The sequence below is a fragment of the Acomys russatus genome, chromosome 3, assembly GCF_903995435.1.
Source record: "Acomys russatus chromosome 3, mAcoRus1.1, whole genome shotgun sequence".
Taxonomy (NCBI): Eukaryota; Metazoa; Chordata; class Mammalia; order Rodentia; family Muridae; genus Acomys; species Acomys russatus.
Window position 1 is genome coordinate 69,186,419 of NC_067139.1, and position 18,595 is coordinate 69,205,013.

An 18,595-nucleotide genomic window follows, 5' to 3' on the forward strand; every position below is an offset into this window, starting at 1 on the left:
TTGGTCTGGGACTAGAAGTGGGTCAAGTTTTTTTTTTTAGAGAACGTCTAGCTCAAGCTATGTTGCTATGACCATCTTGTAAACACATTGGCTTTAGTCTGGGAAATTTATGATTAAACTTTCCCATGTATTGTTGAAAAGATAACCATCAGGTCATGCTGACCATTACTTGAAAATTGATTGATTTTTTTGTTGTTGTTGTTGTATGTTTTATTGTAGGTTACAGAACTTTTTGTATGTCCTTGTTACTCTGTTGATTTCTGATTGCCCGAATGATTGTAAAAGATGGGGAAAGTCATGATGTAATCTGTAACGAAAAAGAATTGAACTTCATTTCAATAAAATAGTGGGGTTGGCGCCAGGAAAAAGGGCAAACAAGTGACAGACACGAGAGAGTAAGTTAGAGTGAGATGGGGAACAGCAAGAGAGATAGAAGGAAGGATAACAGCAAGCAAGGAGATAGTCAGGGAGTAAGACAGCAAGCTAGTAAGTGAGCAAGGAGCAAGGAGTCAGACAGACAGCAAGCGAGACAGAGACAGAGACACAGAGACAGAGACAGAGAGAGCCAGAAGAAAAGTACTCCTGGGCTTTAAGACTTCCAGCTTGTACCTCATATGCCTGAGACTCCGAGTATTTCTTTTTCCTCTGTTCCTCAACCTCTCCTCAATAACTAGTTCCTCTAGCTAGTTGTTCAACCAATGGTTGGTTTCCCTTAACCAGCGTTCACCATCTGCTCAATTCTCCCTACCCCTCATCCACCTCTCTTCTCTCCTCTTTGCTGTTTCTGGAGCTGGTCTTGGGGAGTGGCAAAGGCCTGTCTCAAAAAACAAAATAAATCTCAAGAGCTTCACAGGAATCTGAGTGAAAAAAGTGTTGCTTTTTTTTTTTCTTTTATTGTTGCTGTGGCCTGACAAGGGTCACTTGAGGAAGAGAAGGTTTATTTCAGCTTCCAGTTCTACAGAACATAGCCCGCATGGTGCAGAAGGCTTGGAGGCAGGAGTGGGAGGTGGCTGGACATACTGTTTCCACAGTGAGGAAGTACAGATTATCCACTGCTTATACTAAGTAATCAATGCAGAAAACCCCCACTAAGAAGCCAGGATGTTGTGTGGGGGTTCTTAGGTCTTGCTCTTGTTTTGCAAAAGCAATGTGGAAAAATTTTAACTCAAGACAGAAAAACTTGAGTATTATAGCAGAGGATGATAGGCTGTTCTGGTGGGAGCTTGTAAAATAAGAATACTCAAAGGTGGAAAGAGAAGGTCCACCTCATGAGGTTTCAGAAGGGAACAAGGATTCTGTCAGACACCGGGCTGAGCCATTCACGTGACCCCGTGACAAAGCATCTACTGCATACTGCAGCCTGCCTGTTTCCTGAGAACACACGTGTGGCTGGATTTAAAGATGATAGGCAATTTGCTCTGCAGAGGACTTTCAGGACAGGAAAGCGTTCAGTTGGTGTCATGGTAACTGTTCGCTGCTTTCACTCAGATTTATATCAAGAGTGTTGAGGCCTGCTCTTTGTGACATAACTGCAGCCATTTTGTACACTGCATATTCAGCTGCCATTTTGCTCATAAGGTGAAGTTAGGTTCAAAGAATTTTTGTTGTTGTTGGTGGATTTATTGGTTTGTTTGTTTTCAAGATGGTTTCTCTGTGTAACCTTGCCTGTCCTGGTCTCACTTTTTAGACTAGGCTGGCCTCAAACTCATAGAGATTTGCCTGGCACTGCCTCCCTTGAGAGCTGGGACCACAGGTTTGTACCACCATGCCAGCTAAGTTCAAAAAATTTTTTTAAATTAATTTTTTACTTATTTTTATTTCATGTGCATTTTTGTGTTTTGCCTGCATGTATGTCTTTGTGAGGGTGTCAGATCTTGGAGTTATAGACAGTTGTGAACTACCATGTGGGTGCTGGGAATTGAACCTCGGTCCTCTGGAAGAGCAGTCAGTGCTTTTAATTGTTGGGCCATCTCTCCAGCCCCAAGTTCAAAAAAATTTTAACTCTGTTTCCTAGAAGTAGTTATCATAGCTGACACTAGCAGACCTTGCCAGAGGATCAAATGAACCTTACATTTTACTATCTCAATGGTGTCATAATTTATGCTCTGTTGCCTCCATACTTGGCTACACTCTGGTTGCACTCTATGTTGTCTCTGCACTTGGCTGTACTGACTGTACTCTGAAAGACCCTAACCACTACCTCACTTACTTCATTTCGGACCAATCAGCTTAAAGGTTAGCTGAAAGTGCTTTGTCTAGTTAGCCTAAATGAACCTAAAATGTATCACTGCCCCCGCCACCCCCTATCTTCTGCACTTGGTTTTCCTATAAGAGACTGTCCTAAAAGCAGACCAGCATCACAGTTAGGCTCCTGAGTCCTTTCTGTGGCCTTGATCACAAACAGCTTGGAAAAGGCGTTCAATAAGCCATCAGTATCTTACTGAGATTGGTGCTCCAGTAGTTTGCATGGCAATTCTTGGACTACAACAAAGAGAGAGCAGGAAGTAAACTAGAAAGAGATGAAAAATGTGGAGTTTGGCAAGGAAAGAGATGTAGGCAAGTTTAAGGTTCACAGTGAGCGTGCAGACAACAAAACATCTGTAAGTGTGGAAGAGATTAGAGATTAGCACTATGGAAGAGGGCCTTGGGTCTGGAAAGATGGTTCCATGGGTAAAGCATTTGCCATGTAACTGTGAGGACTGAAGTTCGAATCCCAGAGCCCATGTGGTTCAACTGTACTCCCAGAATTCAGGAGGCAGAAATTCCAGAAATTAGTTGTCCATGTTACCTGAAATATTAAATTCTGGATTCATCAAAACACTCTTCCTCAGGACTCCAGAGATGTCTCAGGGGTTCACAGCACTGCCTGCTCTTTCAGAAGACTCAGGTTTGATTCTCTCACACAGTGCCTCACAACTATCTATAACTGCAGTCCCAGCAGATCCAGTGGCCCTCTGCTGGCCTCCCAGCTCACCAGCAATTCACAGGGTGCACAGACATCCATACAGGTACAACAATCATACATATAAAATAATTCTTTAAATATAACCTTTTTTCTTAATGTACACTGTGCAGAGCCATCAGTAAAAGTAACTTTTGTTTACCTGATGCCATTGTTGTCTGGAAGGATTACTGCCTCAGTCTGCTAACCTAGGCCTAGTCCTAGACGCTTCTAGCTTCCATTCAATCTAATCTAGACCTAGAATGTTTTCAGCCTCTGAAACTTACTACTGAATGAGCTCACCCTTTCTAGCTCTTTTTGAACTTTGGCTAGCTGGTTCAACTCAGCTGTTCTGGCTCAAACCCCTCTCCAAGCTGACTGACTCAAACTGGCTTCTCTCAGCTGCTCACTGAATAGCTCTGCTTAGCCTCAAACTAATTCTAGCAATCTGTTTTAATCTTCTGGCTCCTTCTCATTCTCTGGCTTGTTCTGTCTTCACCTGTGTCTTACTTGTCCTCTCTTCAGTCTTTCTGTAAAACTCTGCCGGCAAAAACTATATCTGAATTTCATGAACTGAACTGCCACAAACTCAACTCCACTGTGCTGCCTCTCAACTCACTGTCTCAACAGAACTCAGAGATCCATATGTCACTGTCTCCTGGGTGCTGCAGTTAGAGGTGTGTAGCACCGTGCCTGGACCTAAGCATTCCTTTACCTGAAACTTGCTCTATACCAGGTTGTCCTTGAACTGAGAGATCTGCTTGCCTCTGTCTCCTGGGATTAAAGTCATGTCTGTATTTCGGCCTGATCACACAGACCTAGAAGGTCTTTGGATGTGATCGCTTGCTAGAACAGCCATGTTCTGAATTAAAATTCCTCTCCCATGATCAATTGAGGAAGTTGCCCAACGTCAACCATAGGCTTCCAAATGTATGAAGACACACATGCATGTGCACCCACTCATATATATTTTCCCACATGAACATACATACACACATAAATACACCAGAGGAGGAGGGAGATCTGGTGCTCTGTACCAGAACAGCAGAAAAGGTATCCTGAGGGTAAGACACCACAGATGAAAGGTTCCATCTAATGAAAACGCAAGCATAACTTGAAAGGATAACGCCTAATCTGAAGGTGTTGAAAAGGTCCCTTGCTTACAAAAAAGAAAAAAAAAAGTACATCCCAATGCAGCTGTGAAATTTTGGTCCAAGGAAGCTGGCAGCAAAACTTGCAGATTTGTTTTTTAACGTGGTATTAGTTTTGTAGGGGTCAAGTTCTGGAGTCTTACACACGATACCAGAGAAGTGCTAAGGCCAGGCAGTACACAGTAGGGTTGGAGTTTAGCCAAGGAGATCCTGAGAGCTCACTGCATGAAGCTGTGAAAGTGGAACCCTTGTATGCTAGAGGTGCCAGGCAGGGGGCTGCCAGCCAAGAAGAGCTGCAGATGTGGAGTAGAGCCAGCCCAAGAGACAGGTTGTCAGTGCTGAAAGCAGCAGAGGAGGACGAGAGGCTCTCTCCAAGCTCTTTGAAGCTCAAAACATTCCATCCCAGCCCCAGGAGTCTCGCATGGGACTATCGAATATGATGCTTTTCCTGCTGGGTTTTGGTCTAGCTTTGGTCCAGTCATTCTTTGTGATGCCCCTACTTTCCACTTTGGGTGAAAATGTTTATTTTGTGCTACTGTGTGTTGGAAATATGCAGCTTGTTTCTACTTTACAAGAACTTCAAGAACCCAGCTGCACGTGGTGGCTTTGGCCTTTGATCCTGCACTGGGAAGGCAGAGGCAGAGGCAGGCAGATCTCTGTGAGTTTGAGGCCAGCCTGGTCTATAAAGTGAGTCAAGGACAGCCAAGACTGCACAGAGAGACTCTGTCTCAGTGGGGTGGGGTGGGAGTAGGGGGAGAAAGAAGGGGAAAAAGAAAAAAAGGAGCTTTGAGAAGAGCTTGTGCTAAGACACAGGTGAGACTTGGGCTTGGGATTTTTAGTGCTGGTGTTGTTGGTTGGCAAGGGAGGGCCTTTAAAGTTGGATTGACTATCTTTTACATTGTGATGGCCATGAGCCTGTGGACAGGAAGTGTGTGGTGACAGTGTTGACTGTCAACCTGGCATGATTTAGACTCGCTAGGAGATGTCTTGGAGTCACTCCAGGCACACACGTGGTGCTTCCGGGCCTGCTCCTGAGGGGCTACTTGATTAGGTTAAGTAAAGTGGGAAGACTCTATATGTGTGTATTACCATTCTGTGGCTGGAGTTCTGTATGGAACAAAGGAGAGATCAGGCCAATGACAGCAATCATTATTTGCAGCTTCCTCCATGTGAACGCCATATGACCAGCTACCTCCTGATGCTGTTATCACAACCTTCCCGGCACTGGTGGCCTGCATCCCTTTCTTCCTTGGTTTGCCTTTTTCAAGTGTTTTGTCAGAGCAATAAGACAAGTTACAAGTCAGAAACTGAATCATCAGGATAAGAAATATATTAATAGGAAACCCAAAGAAACACACATTCTAAATAACAATGGCAAATGAAAATCCTAGCAAATGAAGGTTCAGTACATCCAATAACTCAATGGAAAGCCTCACAAGTCGGTGGAATGACTTACAATGACTCGAAGGGTGAGTTATAGAGTAGCTTTGTTATAGAATGCCGCTCACTCTGTAGGCCATTTAAATCCATAGAGTTGTTTATTTCGTGAATCAGAGTCAAGCTAACATGCCTGCCCCAAAGATTTGCCTCTGCTTTCTGAGTGCTGGGATTACAAGCAGCTAGCTAACCTGCCCCACTTTTGTATAAGGGTTCTAGGAATTTAAACTCTGGTCCTCACAATTTACAGGGCAAAAACAACAGCCCTGCAGAATCCATCTTCTAAGTACAATGTTTCAGCTTGTCTGTCATTCTCTCTGGCTGGAAACCTAAAGAATCTTGGAACTAGCTGGGCAGTGGTGGCAGTACCTAGGAGGCAGAACTCACCTCTGTGAGTTCAAGGCCAGCCTTGTCTACTTAATGAGTTCCAAGATAGTCAGAACTACATATTGGTGTGGGTCGGGGGTGGGGGATTTGGGGGAGTGGATGAATCATGAGAAGGTGTTTGTTCAGGGTCTCTCATGATTTGGGGGATTGTTCTACAAAACTTGTAGGAGACCATTGGTGTGAAATACCCTCCTCTGCCAGCAAACCACATAGAATTCAGTCACAAAAGATAAACATTATATTGAACTTTAAATCTCAAATGTCCTCGAGGGCTATAAGCTAACAATGCCAGTTAGGCTGTGTCTTCACTTCACAACCTCCCAATAGCATCCCAAACTCAACAATCACACATTCAGTTTCTAGCCTTTGAGAACATACCTCAGGGTATGCCTTTGAAGATGATGCTCTTTCTGGTCTGATTTCTAGCTAGTATAACACAAGCATACACACATATGCCAGAAATGCTGCAAACAGCAGGCAGAGCCCTCCTGTGGGACTACTGGACGTTGCAGAATATTTGATCCCATTGTAAAAATCTGTCTTTGTTTGGCATGGTTGAGCCCTAACACACACCTTTAATCTAAGAGCTTTCTGTACACAGGATTTAACAAAGTTAACCTTAGGTCAAGAGGCAGAGCAAGAAACCAGATGACAGGAATTAAAGAGTAGGAGGGACTTTGAGTCGAGGACCACTGAAGACAGTGTGTAGAAGTAGAAGGTGCCCTTAGACTTTTAGCTTTTTTGCTCTTTAACACTTGAGCTCTTCAGTTCCTTGGCCTCTGGCTTTTGAGGCCTTTTGAGCTTTGAGCTAACACGTCTTTGGCCTTGAGTTTTTTGGCCTTTTCTTCCTGGGTTGTCAGCTGAGCTAGTAAGCCTTTTGGGCCTTTTCCTTAAGGGTGTGAGCAGAGTAAGAAGGTCAGCTGGGTACTTACTCTGTCTCTCTGAGCTAACCGGTTTTCACCACAACATCTGGCTCCTGAGTCTTTATTGATAAAATAGAACAATTGTGATTTTCTTTTAAACAATAACTAGAAATAGAGGAATCTTTATGGGGTGAGGTCCGGTTGGGAGAAGGCCACTGAGGGCACATGTTTTAAAGGAAATATTAGTACTTCTCTCTCTTTTCTTTTTCTAAGCCTCAGGATGGAAGCAGTGTTGTTCAGCTAAGCACTCCTCATATGTTTGGCTTTCCTGAAAATCCAAAGTAACAAGGCCAAATAACCATTAAGAAAGCACACACCGACTGGTTTACCGAGGTCACAGCCAGTGAGCTGCATGCGCTCCCATGACCCCCAAGGCACACCTTCCCTAGGAGGCCTTTGGAGCCTCAGGAACATGCAGCTTAGACCCCTCTCCACCATCCCTGAGTTCTATTGCTAGGCTCACAGCTCTGCCCCCATACCCCAAGGAGTCCTGCTGGCATTAGGAACATCCAGCTAACACCAGGGACAACCAGATAGCTAAAGGCAGGTATAAGAACACAATCAACAACAGCCAGTGTAATACGGCACCACCAGAGACCAACTTTGCTACTATAGCAATTCCTGGATACCCTAACATGTGGAAGCACAAGAAAATGGCCTTAAATCTAACCTTATAACAATGATAAGCTGGTGTGGTGGTGCACGCTCTTAATCTCAGCACTCAGGAGGCAGAGGCAAGTGGATCCCTATGAGTTTGAGGCCAGCCTGCTCTAAAAAGTGAGTCCAGGAAGGCCAGGGATACACACAGAGAAACCCTGTCTCTCAGAGAAAAACAACAACAACAACAACAACAACAACAACAACAACAAGATAGAGGCCTTCAAATGGGGAAATGAATAAAACCCTTAAAGAAATATAGGAAAATACAATCAAACAGGTGAATGAAATGAACAAAATTATTCAAGACCTGAAAATGAAAATAGAAACAATAAAGAAAATACAAACTGGGATAGAGAGATGGCTCAGAGGTTAAGATCACTGACTGCTCTTCCAGGGGTCCTGAGTTCAATTCCCAGCAACCACATGGTGACTAACAACCAGCTATATTATGCTCTGATGTCCTCTTCTGGCCTGCAGGTGTACATGCAGGCAGAGCACTGTGTTCATAATAATAAAATAAAGATTTTTTTTTTAAAGAAAGAAAGAAAATGCAAACTGAGGAAGTCCCAGAGATGGAAACTCTAAGGAAAAGATCATCATCAACAAAATACAAGAGATGGAAAAGAATCTCAAGTGTAGAAGACACAATTGAAGAAATCTATACACCAGTCCTAATCTAAAGAGTTCCTGACATACATCTAAGAAATCTGGGAAACTGTGAAAAGACCAAACCTAAGAATAACAGGAATAGAAAAAGGAAAAGACCCCCAGATCCAAGGCCCAGAAAATATTTTCAACAAAATCACAAAAGAAAACTTTCTCAACCTAAAGGAAAAAATGCCTATAAACATGCAAAAAGCTTACAGAACACCAAATAGATTGGACAGAAAAGAATATTCTTCCACCACATAATAATCAAAACCCCAAAGGTACAGAACAAAGAAAAGAATATTAAAAGCAACAAGGGAAAAGCCAAATAACATATAAAGGCAGACCTATCAGAATTACATCCAACTTCTCAACAGAGAAGTATAGCCATTCTAATATCTAACAAAATAGACTTCCAACAAAAATTAATCAAAAGTGCTGGGGAAAGACATTTCATATTCAACAAAGGAAAAATCCACCAAGGTAATGTCTCAATTCTGAATATCTATGCCCCAAGTGCAAGGGTAACTACACTTGTAAAGGAAACATTACTAAAGCTTAAATCATACATCAAATCCCACGCATTAATAGTGGGAGACTTCAACATCCCACTCTTAACAATAGACAGATTATCCAGACTGAGACTAAACAGAAATAGTGGAACTAACAGATGTTATGACTCAAATGGGCCTAACAGATATCTATAGAACATTTTACCCAAACACAAAAGAATACACCATCTTCTCATCACCTCATGGAACCTTCTCCAAAATTGACCCCATAGTCTGTCACAAAGCAAGACTCAACAGATACAAGAAAACCGAATTAACCCCCTAAATTTTATCAGACCACCATGGATTAAAGCTGGACTTTAGCAACAGCAGAAACAACAGAAAGCCTACAAACTCATGGAAACTGAACAGCTCTCCACTCAATGACCACTGGCCAGGCCAGAAATAAATTAAATACTTTCTAGAATTCAATGAAAATGAAGGTACAACATACCCAAACTTATGGGACACAGTGAAAGCAGTGCTAAGAGGAAAGTTCACAGCACTGAGTCCCCTCATAAAGAAATTGCAGAGGTGTCATCCTAGCAATTTAACAGCACACCTGAAAGCTCTAGAACAATACAAAAAAAAAAATGCAAACTCACACAAGAGGAGTAGATGCCAGGAAATAAGCGAATTCGAGGCTGAAATCAATAAATTAGAGACAAAGAGAAGAATGTAAAGCATCAAGAAAACCAAGAGTTGGTTCTTTGAGAAAATCAACAAGATAAGCCAGGCAGTGGTGGCACACAGCTTTAATCCCAGGACTCGGGAGGCAGAGGCAGGCGGATCTCTGTGAGTTTGAGGCCAGCCTGGTCTACAAAGTAAGTAAGTTCAGGACAGCCAAGGCTACTCAGAGAAACCCTGTCTCTAAAAAACCAAACCAAACCAAAACAACAACAGAAAAAAAAGATAGACAAATCTTTAGCCAAACTAACTAAAAGGCAGAGATATAGCATACAAATTTAAAAAATAAGAAACGAAAAGGGAGACATAACAGATACTGAAGAAATCCAAAGAATCAATAGCTGTTTCTTCAAAGGTCTGTATTCCACAAAATTGGAAAATCTAAATAAAATAGACAATTTTCTTTATAGATACCACTTTCCTAAGCTAAATCAAGATCAGGTATACAATTTAAATAGACCTATAACCCCTAAGGAAATAGAAGCAGTCATTAAAAGTCTCCCAACTAAAGGTGTGGTGGAACACGCGTTAATCCCAGCACTTGGGAGGCAGAGGCAGGCAGATCACTATGAGTTCGAGGCCAGCCTGGTCTACAAAGCGAGTTTAGGACAGCCAAGCTAACACAGAGAAACCCTGTCTCAAAACAAAACAAAAACGAAAACAAAAAAAGTCTCCCAACCAAAAAAAGCCCAGGGCCAGATGGTTTTAGCACAGAATTCTATCAGTCTTTCAAAGAAAATCTAATAACAATGCTCCTCAAAGTATTTCATAAAAGAGAAACAGAAGGAACATTGCCAAACTCATTCTGTGAGTTACCCTGCTACCTAAACCACACAAACACCTAACAAAAAAAGAGAACTTGTCTTATGAACATTTTTGCAAAAATACTCAATAAAATACTCACAACCCAAATGCAAGAACACATCAAAAACATCATCCACCAAGACCAAGTAGCCGTCATCGCAGGATGCATGGGTACCAAGACCAAGTAGCCGGCATCGCAGGATGCATGAGTAGTTCAATATACAAAAATACGTGAATGTAATCCACCATATAAACAAACTGGAAAAACCACACGATCATCTCATTAGATGCTGATAAATCCTTTGACAAAATCCATGACTTGGGAGATGGCTCAAAGGTTAAGAGCACTGACTGCTATTCCAGAGGTCCTGAGTTCAATTCCCAGCCACCACATGGTGGCTCACAACCATCTATAATGTCATCTGACATGCTCTTCTGACCTGCACGTGTTACACGCAGGCAGAACACTATATACATAATAAATAAATAAATAAATATTTTTAACTCCAATATCCCTTCATGCTGTTGGCATAGAAGTAGACTGGTTGATTAATGGAATTGAATCAAAGACCCAGAAATAAAACCACACACCTACGGACACTTGATTTTTGACAAAGGAGCCAAAACCATACAATGGAAAAAAGACAGCATCTTCAACAAATGGTGCTGGTCTAACTGGATGTCTACATGTAGAAAAAATGCAAATAGATCCATATTTATCACCCTGCACAAAACTCAGGTCCAAGTGGATCAAAGACCTCAACATAAAACCATAGACACTAAATCTATTCGAAGAGAAAGTGGGGAAGAGCCTTGAGCTCATTGGCACAGGAGACAACTCACATATAAGTGGACTTAGCCATATAATACAGACCCAAGGAAGGGGAATAGAGAACACAGAGGAGAAGGCCTGCATAGTTCAATTGATAAGGTTTCAGGCCCTGAATCTGTGAATCCTGCCTTCAATTCCCTATTCCCTCCCTTTTCCTTACCAGTTTAAGTAAATAGCAAGGCCATCAACCTCAAAGAGAAAGAGTTAAAGTATAAAAACACCAGCCATCAGCTGGTCATTCACCAATGCTGCAACAAAATTGGTTTACCGTGTGTGCTGGAACTGGCTTCTAGCAGATTATGAAAAAAAATAGTCCGCACGTTGGCACGAAGTGACTTCTGTAATTACCATAAAGCTACAACAATCAAGAATGTGTACACCAGATGGAGAGAAAAAGAAAAAACAAACAAACAAACAAACAAACAAACAAAAACAAAACCCATAAACCTGAAAATATATTGGGGCTGGAAAGATGACTCAACAGTTAAGAGCACTGGCTGCTCTTCCAAAGGACCCGGGTTCAAATTCCCAGCAGCTCACAACTGTCTATAACTCAAATTCCAATGGAACCAATGGAGGATATGAGGGGGAGTCTGGCAGAGACTCCTAGTAGCAGGGGCCACAGTGTCTGAAGAGGATACCCCCTAACTAGACAAAACTCCTAGTAGAGGGAGGGGAAAACCAACCCACCCACAAAAACCTCAGTACAAAATTTACCCTGCCTACAAGATATGCCTGGCCCAACCCAAGACCCACCCCATGGAAGAGAGCCAAGCCCTGACACTATTACTCTGCTACGCTTGCAGAAAGGAGCCTAACAGAGTTGTCTTATGAGAGGCTCCACCCAGCAGCAGTTCAAAACAGATGCTCAGACTTATAGACAAACAGTGAGGGATTCATAGGGAACCTTTCAGAAAAGTTGGGGGAAAGAGAAAAGTACCTGGAGCTGATAGGAGCTCCACAAGAAGACCAGAGCAAGTAACTAAGCAGAGACTGAAGCACCAACCAAGGACCATGAATGTACTGGACCCAGGCCCCCTACAAAGATGTAGCCAATGGGCAGCTCAGGCTTCATGTGGATCCTCTAGAAAGGGGAGCAAAGGCTGGATAAGGGGAGCAGATATGGACTCTGATGCCAGCTTTTTCATTAATCACCCCAGCAGGACTGCCTTGCCAGGCTACAAGGAAAAAGGACATGCACAGCCCTGATGTGACTTGATGAACTGGGGTGGATGGGAAGAGGGGCTCCCCTTTTCTGAGGAATAGGGGAGGGGAGAGAAAGGGGAGGGAGAGAGGTTGGGACCAGGAGAAGAGGAGGGATGGGCCTATGACCAGGATGTAAAGTTAAAAAAAAAAAAAAAAAGATGCTCCATCATACCACAAGGACACTTGCTCAGCTGTATTCATAGCAGCTTTATTTGTTACAGCCAGAATCTGGAAATAATCTAGATGTTCCTCAACCAAAGAATGGATAAAGAAAGAGTGGTACATTTACACAACAGAATACTACTCAGCTATTAAAACCAAGGACATCGTCAAATTTGCAGGCAAATGGGTGGAACTAGAAAATATCATCCTGAGTGAGGTAACCCAGACCCAGAAAGACATGTATGGTGTGTACTCTCTTATAAGTGGATATTAGCCAGAAAGTACAGGATAACCGTGATACAATCCATAGGCCCAAAGAAACCAAAGAGACCCCAAGGGAAGATGCTTGAATCTCACTCAGAAGGGGAAATAAAATAGACATAGGAGTGTGGGTGAGAGAGGGAGGAGAGAAGTTCAGGGAGGACCAGGAAAGAGAGTGAAAATTAGTGGGGGAAATCTCTGTGACGGGGAGGCTTCTGGGAGTCTATGGAGGTTACCCCAGCTGAGACAACTAGCAGCAGGGGCATATGGGTGCCAGAGGAGGGAGGGTGACACTAACCCACCCATAAAACCTTCAAGCCAAAATTTGTCTTACCTATGGGAAGTGTAGGGATAAATATAGAGCAGAGACTGAGGGAATGCCAAACGAATGACTGGCCCAACTTGAGACCCACCCCATGAGCGAGAGAGAGAGCCAACCCCTGTCACTGTGGATGATACTCTGCTATGTTTGCAGACAGGAAACTAGCATATCTGTCTTCTGTGAGGCTTCATCCAGCAGCTAATGGAAACAAATGCAGAGACCCATAGCCAAACAATAGGCTGAGCTTGGAGGGTCTTGTGGAAGAGTGGGGGGGGGGGGCATTTAAGGAGCCAGAGGGATCAAGGACACCATGATAAGACCTACAGAATAGATTGCTTCCAGCGATGGAGTTGGAGCTATTACAGCACTTTGCCTCGTGTCTAGACCTTGAGGAGCCGAGTGTATTGAGGAGAGCAGAGGAGTGCCTGTGCCTCTCTAAACTGAAGTGCATCAATCTGTCTGCACATAGCTCAGAATCCAGCAATGCTGTCAGATGCCTGGACTTGCAGCTTCCGATATGAAGTGCCCCTTGGATAGAGCTTATTTAATTAAACTCTCTGGTTTGGCCAAGAAGATGTATCAGAGCTGTCTTAGATCTTTTGAGTGGTGACTGGGAATGAATTCAAATATTGGAATAAGAGACCTACCTCTAAAGTTCAGCTGTACAGAAGCAGTGAACATGGCTGCAAAGCTATGGGTCCAGTGTTCCTGAAGTGCAGCGAGCAGGTCTTGACTTATTCAGGCCACTCTCCACCACTGCCGCGCTACTTTCAGCATGCAAAATTCTAAAGCTAAATGTGGATAAAAATCAAAATGATAACTACATCTGGTGTGAAAAAAAGCAATATTTAATTGGCTGTGTGAGCAGTTAGAAAAAAATTGGGCATCAGATTAACAGAGAGTCTGCAGATTTAGCTAGTCCTGTATTGAAGAAAAAGAAGCTAGTGCGGGCTGGAGAGATGGCTCAGAGGTTGATAGCATTGGCTGCTCTTCAAGAGGTCCTGAGTTGAATTCCCAGCAACCATATGGTGGCTCACAACCATCTATAACTTAATCTGAAGCCCTTTTCTGGCATGTGGGTGTAGAAGCAGGCAGAGGACTGTATATATAATGGCAAATAAATAAATAGTGCTTGAACCACCAGCAAAAGAAACGAGAAGTAATGGAACCCCATCCCCTCCACCCCTAAAAAAACCACCAAAAGATGAAGATCTGACACAGGATTATGAAGAATGGAAAAAGAAGATTTTGGAAAATGCCACCAAAGTTCAAACAGCCACATCAAAGTGACTTCCATTTTGTTGCAGTCCTGCTCTTCAGTCGGAGATGAAAGGCAAGGGGATCTTGTCTAAACTTGTATACCAGGCATTCTGAGGATGTCTCAATACGGAAGACTCTCTAGCACTAGGCACCTCACCTCCGTAAACTCAGGTCTGTCCTCTCCTATGGGATGGAGTTGGGGTCATTTTGCTTCTATTACGTTAAGGTTAAGGAAGTCTCCTGACTTAACCTAGAATGCAAATTTCAAACTGAAAGGTATTTTAGACGTTTTATTTATTTTGTGGTGTTTTAAATTTTTATATTACTAGATCAACGTTATACAGCCTAAATTAATAAGTGCTTATTTTTTAAAGATTAAAAAAAAACCTACAGAATAAACTAACCTGGGCCCATGGGGGCTCACAGAGACTGAACCACCAACCACCTAGGCCTCCTACATGTATGTATCAGATGTGCAGCTTGTTCCTCTAACAGTTGGAACAAGAGTCTCTGACTCCGTTACCTGCCACTGGATCCGTTTCCCATAGGTGGGTTCCCTTCTCTGGCCTCAGTGGGAGAGACTGTGCTTGGTCCTGCTGTGACTTGATGGACCAGGATAGGTTGGTACCCGTGGTGGACCTCCCTTTCTGTAAGGAGAAAGGGAAATGGGTGTGGGGAAAAGGGGATGTGAGGGTGGGACTGGGAGAGGAGGAGGAGGAAGCTGTGATCAACCTGTAAAGTTGATTAAATAAACAAATTAATGAGGAAAAAAAAAGAACGCACACTCACATATGGGCAGTAAGCCTTTAAACATACACAAGCGTGCACTGTGGGGAGGGGGGAGGATGGCACGCCTTTATTTCCAGCACTCAGGAGGCAGAGGCTAGTGGATCTCTGTGAATTCGAGATCAGCCTGGTCTATAGAGCAAGTTCTAAAACAGCCAAGGCTACACAGAGAAGCCCTGGGTCAAAACAAACAAAATCAGCTGTGTGCTAGGGATGTAGCTCAGCTGGTATTGTTTTTCTAGCATATGCAATGCCCTAAATTCAACCCACAGCAGTGCACTGACCAAGTATAAAGGTGCACAGACATCACAACACTAAGGAAGTAGAGGCAGAAGGATCAGAAATTCGGGGTCATCCTCAGTGGCATAGTAAGTTTTATACCTAGGGAGTTCTGAGCTAGCCCAGGACACATGAACCTTGTTTCAAAAAGAAAGGAGGCTAAAAAGATGGTTCAGCCCTTAAGAGCACTGACCACTCTTCCAAATGACACAGGTTCAATCCCCAGGACTCACAGCATCTATAAACCATTTGTAACTCCAGTTTCAAGGGGCCCCAGCGCCCTCTTCTGGCCTTCTTAAGCACTGCACAACATGGTGCAGACATATGCAGGCAAAACACCTATACATGCACACAAAATCTCAAAAGTGAAAAATAATTTCTGTAACTCAAAGCAAACAGCTTAAACTTTTGGGTTTCTCTGTGTAACAGCTCTGGCTGTCCTGTAACTCGGTCTGTAGACCAGGCTGGCCTCAAACTTACAGAGATCCACCTGCCTCTGCCTCCCAAGTGCTGGGATTAAAGGTGTGCGCCACCACCACCTAGTCATTTTAAATTTTTAAATTGTTTATCTTGGTGTGAAAAAGCCAAACATGCTTACTTTAATTGGAGGATTAAACAAATTTAATTAAGCTGGAACAAGTTAAATTCTCTTCTTTGCTTCTGTTTTCTTTAAACGCTGATGTGTATGTTGTTGGCCACAATTCTTAGAAATTGATCTGATGGTAACGGTGACCCAATTTGCAAATAATAGTTTTTCTTTGTTCTCTAAACTCACTTACACAATGTAAACTTGTCTTTCCTTTCAACAGAACCTAAACTTCAGCTAGTAAAGAAAAATAACAGCCCATATTTTAAAAAATGGTTCCCAACTTGTTTGCATATCTTTGTAGGAGCCAGGAACTGTCCGTTATATACAAAATCATCACTCAGCCAGGTGCGGTGGCCCAGGCCTTTAATCCCAGTACTTGGGAGGCAGAGGCAGGTGTATTGCTGTGAGTTCAAGGCCAGTCTTGTCTACAAAAGTGAATGTAGGATAGCCAGGACTGTTACACAGAGAAAACCTGTCTCGGAAAAACAAAACAAAACAAAACAAAACAAAATTCATCACTCTGTGCTTTTCTTGATGAGGAATAAAAGGGAGGTAACTTCAAGTTCTTTAAAATCAAATCACTGACTTGGGTTTGGCGCCTCTACGCAACACCTGGATTCTCACTGAACCCACATCTTGAGACCAAGTCATTGGTGTTGAACAAAGCTCTGAGGAAAGATCACACAAAGCACCTCAGAGAGTATTGGGGACAATGTCACTGTGCTCTGTGTAACATGACAGGCCATTGTATCTTCCGCATAACTCTTTTGGTTAAGTACCTTAAAAGTAAAGTCTTATCCCGCTTAGCTCATTTCCCACCAATATACGTTTCCCAAGGATACCATTATACAAAACCCCGCTATTAAGTAGTCATTGGCCGACTGGTGGATAAAAGTGTATAATACTATTCAGCTTTTCAGATAAGGAAATTAGCAGGATCCTGGCACACACCTATAGTCCCAGCTCCTTGAGGATCATGCAAGAGGGTCACTGTAGTCTAACCTGGACTAGCATGTTGTCTGAGAGAGAGTGAACCAAGGCACGAGAAGATAGAGAAGATAACCTGGGGTCAGGAAGACTTGCACAGGCTGTCTTATGCCACACACACACACAGACACACACACACACACACACACACACACACACAGACACACACACACACAAAACAAAAAAAAAACAAAAAACAAAAAAACCTTATTAGGAAGTACAGCTTCTTGCTAGACAGCTTGTCCAGGAGGAGGTGGTGGATGTTGAAACAAAGTCAGTGAAAACTATAATACAATGGAACAAAGTCAACAGGAAGCTAATTAAGCTTTGAAGGAACACATGACCCCTCAAGCCAATAGAGCCAGCATTGAAACTGATAATCACAGCCTTTTATGGGGGAGGAATTGAATTCTCAGGATGAAGTGGCAGCTCCCCCAGGGCTCTGGCCCCAGTCTATTACAGGCCTTGCCAAGCATGCTCCTGGCTTCCTTCTCCACACATCATGGCCTGAGGAAATGCCTTGGACTGGCCTACCTCAACATCACCTCATCAGTTAGAGATCATCCTAGGCAACGAACAAGACTCCTGTCCCAAATGTTCCTAATTCTAACAAAGAAACCCTGTTGTTCAAAACATGGATGAACTTGGAGGGTGTTATTCTAACTGAACAAGGTGCAACGCAAAGATGAGAGTTCCTAATATGCAGTCTGCGTTTGAAGTTCTATAACTCAGCACAATGAGTTTACATCTTTGTGGGTGCAAAGACAAAACATAGCCAAGATTTAAGAGTTGGGGAAGACATTTTAGTTGCAACAGGCAAAGGCAGCGTAGGAGTTATTTTCAAAGCAATGCCCTCCTGGAACAAAGGCAGCTTGGAGAGTTTATCCAGGGAGCCCACACATGCTCATAGGAGTTGGTACCTTCCTGAGCATGCTCAGTTTAACATCACAACTTAAGAACAACACAGAATAGGCATATTTGGACACACTTAGCCCCAGGTCATGAAGCACATATGTAAAAGATTATAGTAATGGGGCAGTAACGCCTCTGGCCAAGCTCAGCTGGATCTATAAAGTTTTTCCTGAAAATAAAATAAAAGCCATCTTGCAGGTGCATTAATATGGGTGTTGTTCTGGGTGCCTGCCTTGCTTAATGGCTAACACTTCTTTTGTGTGTGTATAGGAATGTTTTGCCTGCAAATATATATATATATATGTATCACCTGTGCCTCGTACCCTCAAAAGTCAAAATGCATTGAATTCACTGGAGTTACAGAAAGTTGTGAGCTACCATGTGGGTGCTTGGAAGTGAATCCTGATCCTCTGCAAGAGCAGCAGTGCACTTAACTGCTGAGCCATCTCTCCAGCCCTCTTGCTAAATCATTTAGTGAGAAAAAAAGTATTTCCAAATATCTCTGCACAGGGGCCTGGGCTCCCTCCCCAGCACCACAGCAGTCTGATGAAGTGGCGTATATACTTGCAATCCCAAAAAAGGAAAACAAATGTCTCAGTTTGGGCTAGAAAGATGGCTCAGCTGGGGAAGCCGTTTGCCCTAAAGACTTAAGTTTGATTGTCAAAACCACAGTGGAAGAACACACTCCCACAAATCATCCTTTGGCCTCCATAAATGCAGGTATATGTAGCCCTATCCCCTCCATGATAAACAAATGTTTTAAAAAAATCTTCTTGATCTGTACACTTTAAAAAAAAAAAGAATTTGCCT

At 43.0% G+C, this 18,595-nt stretch overlaps 1 pseudogene; it reads left to right on the plus strand.

Annotated features, from left to right (window-relative positions):
- Positions 1 to 13,316: 13,316 nt before the first annotated feature.
- LOC127185755 (origin recognition complex subunit 6-like) lies at positions 13,317 to 14,262 on the plus strand (annotated as a pseudogene).
- Positions 14,263 to 18,595: the final 4,333 nt, after the last annotated feature.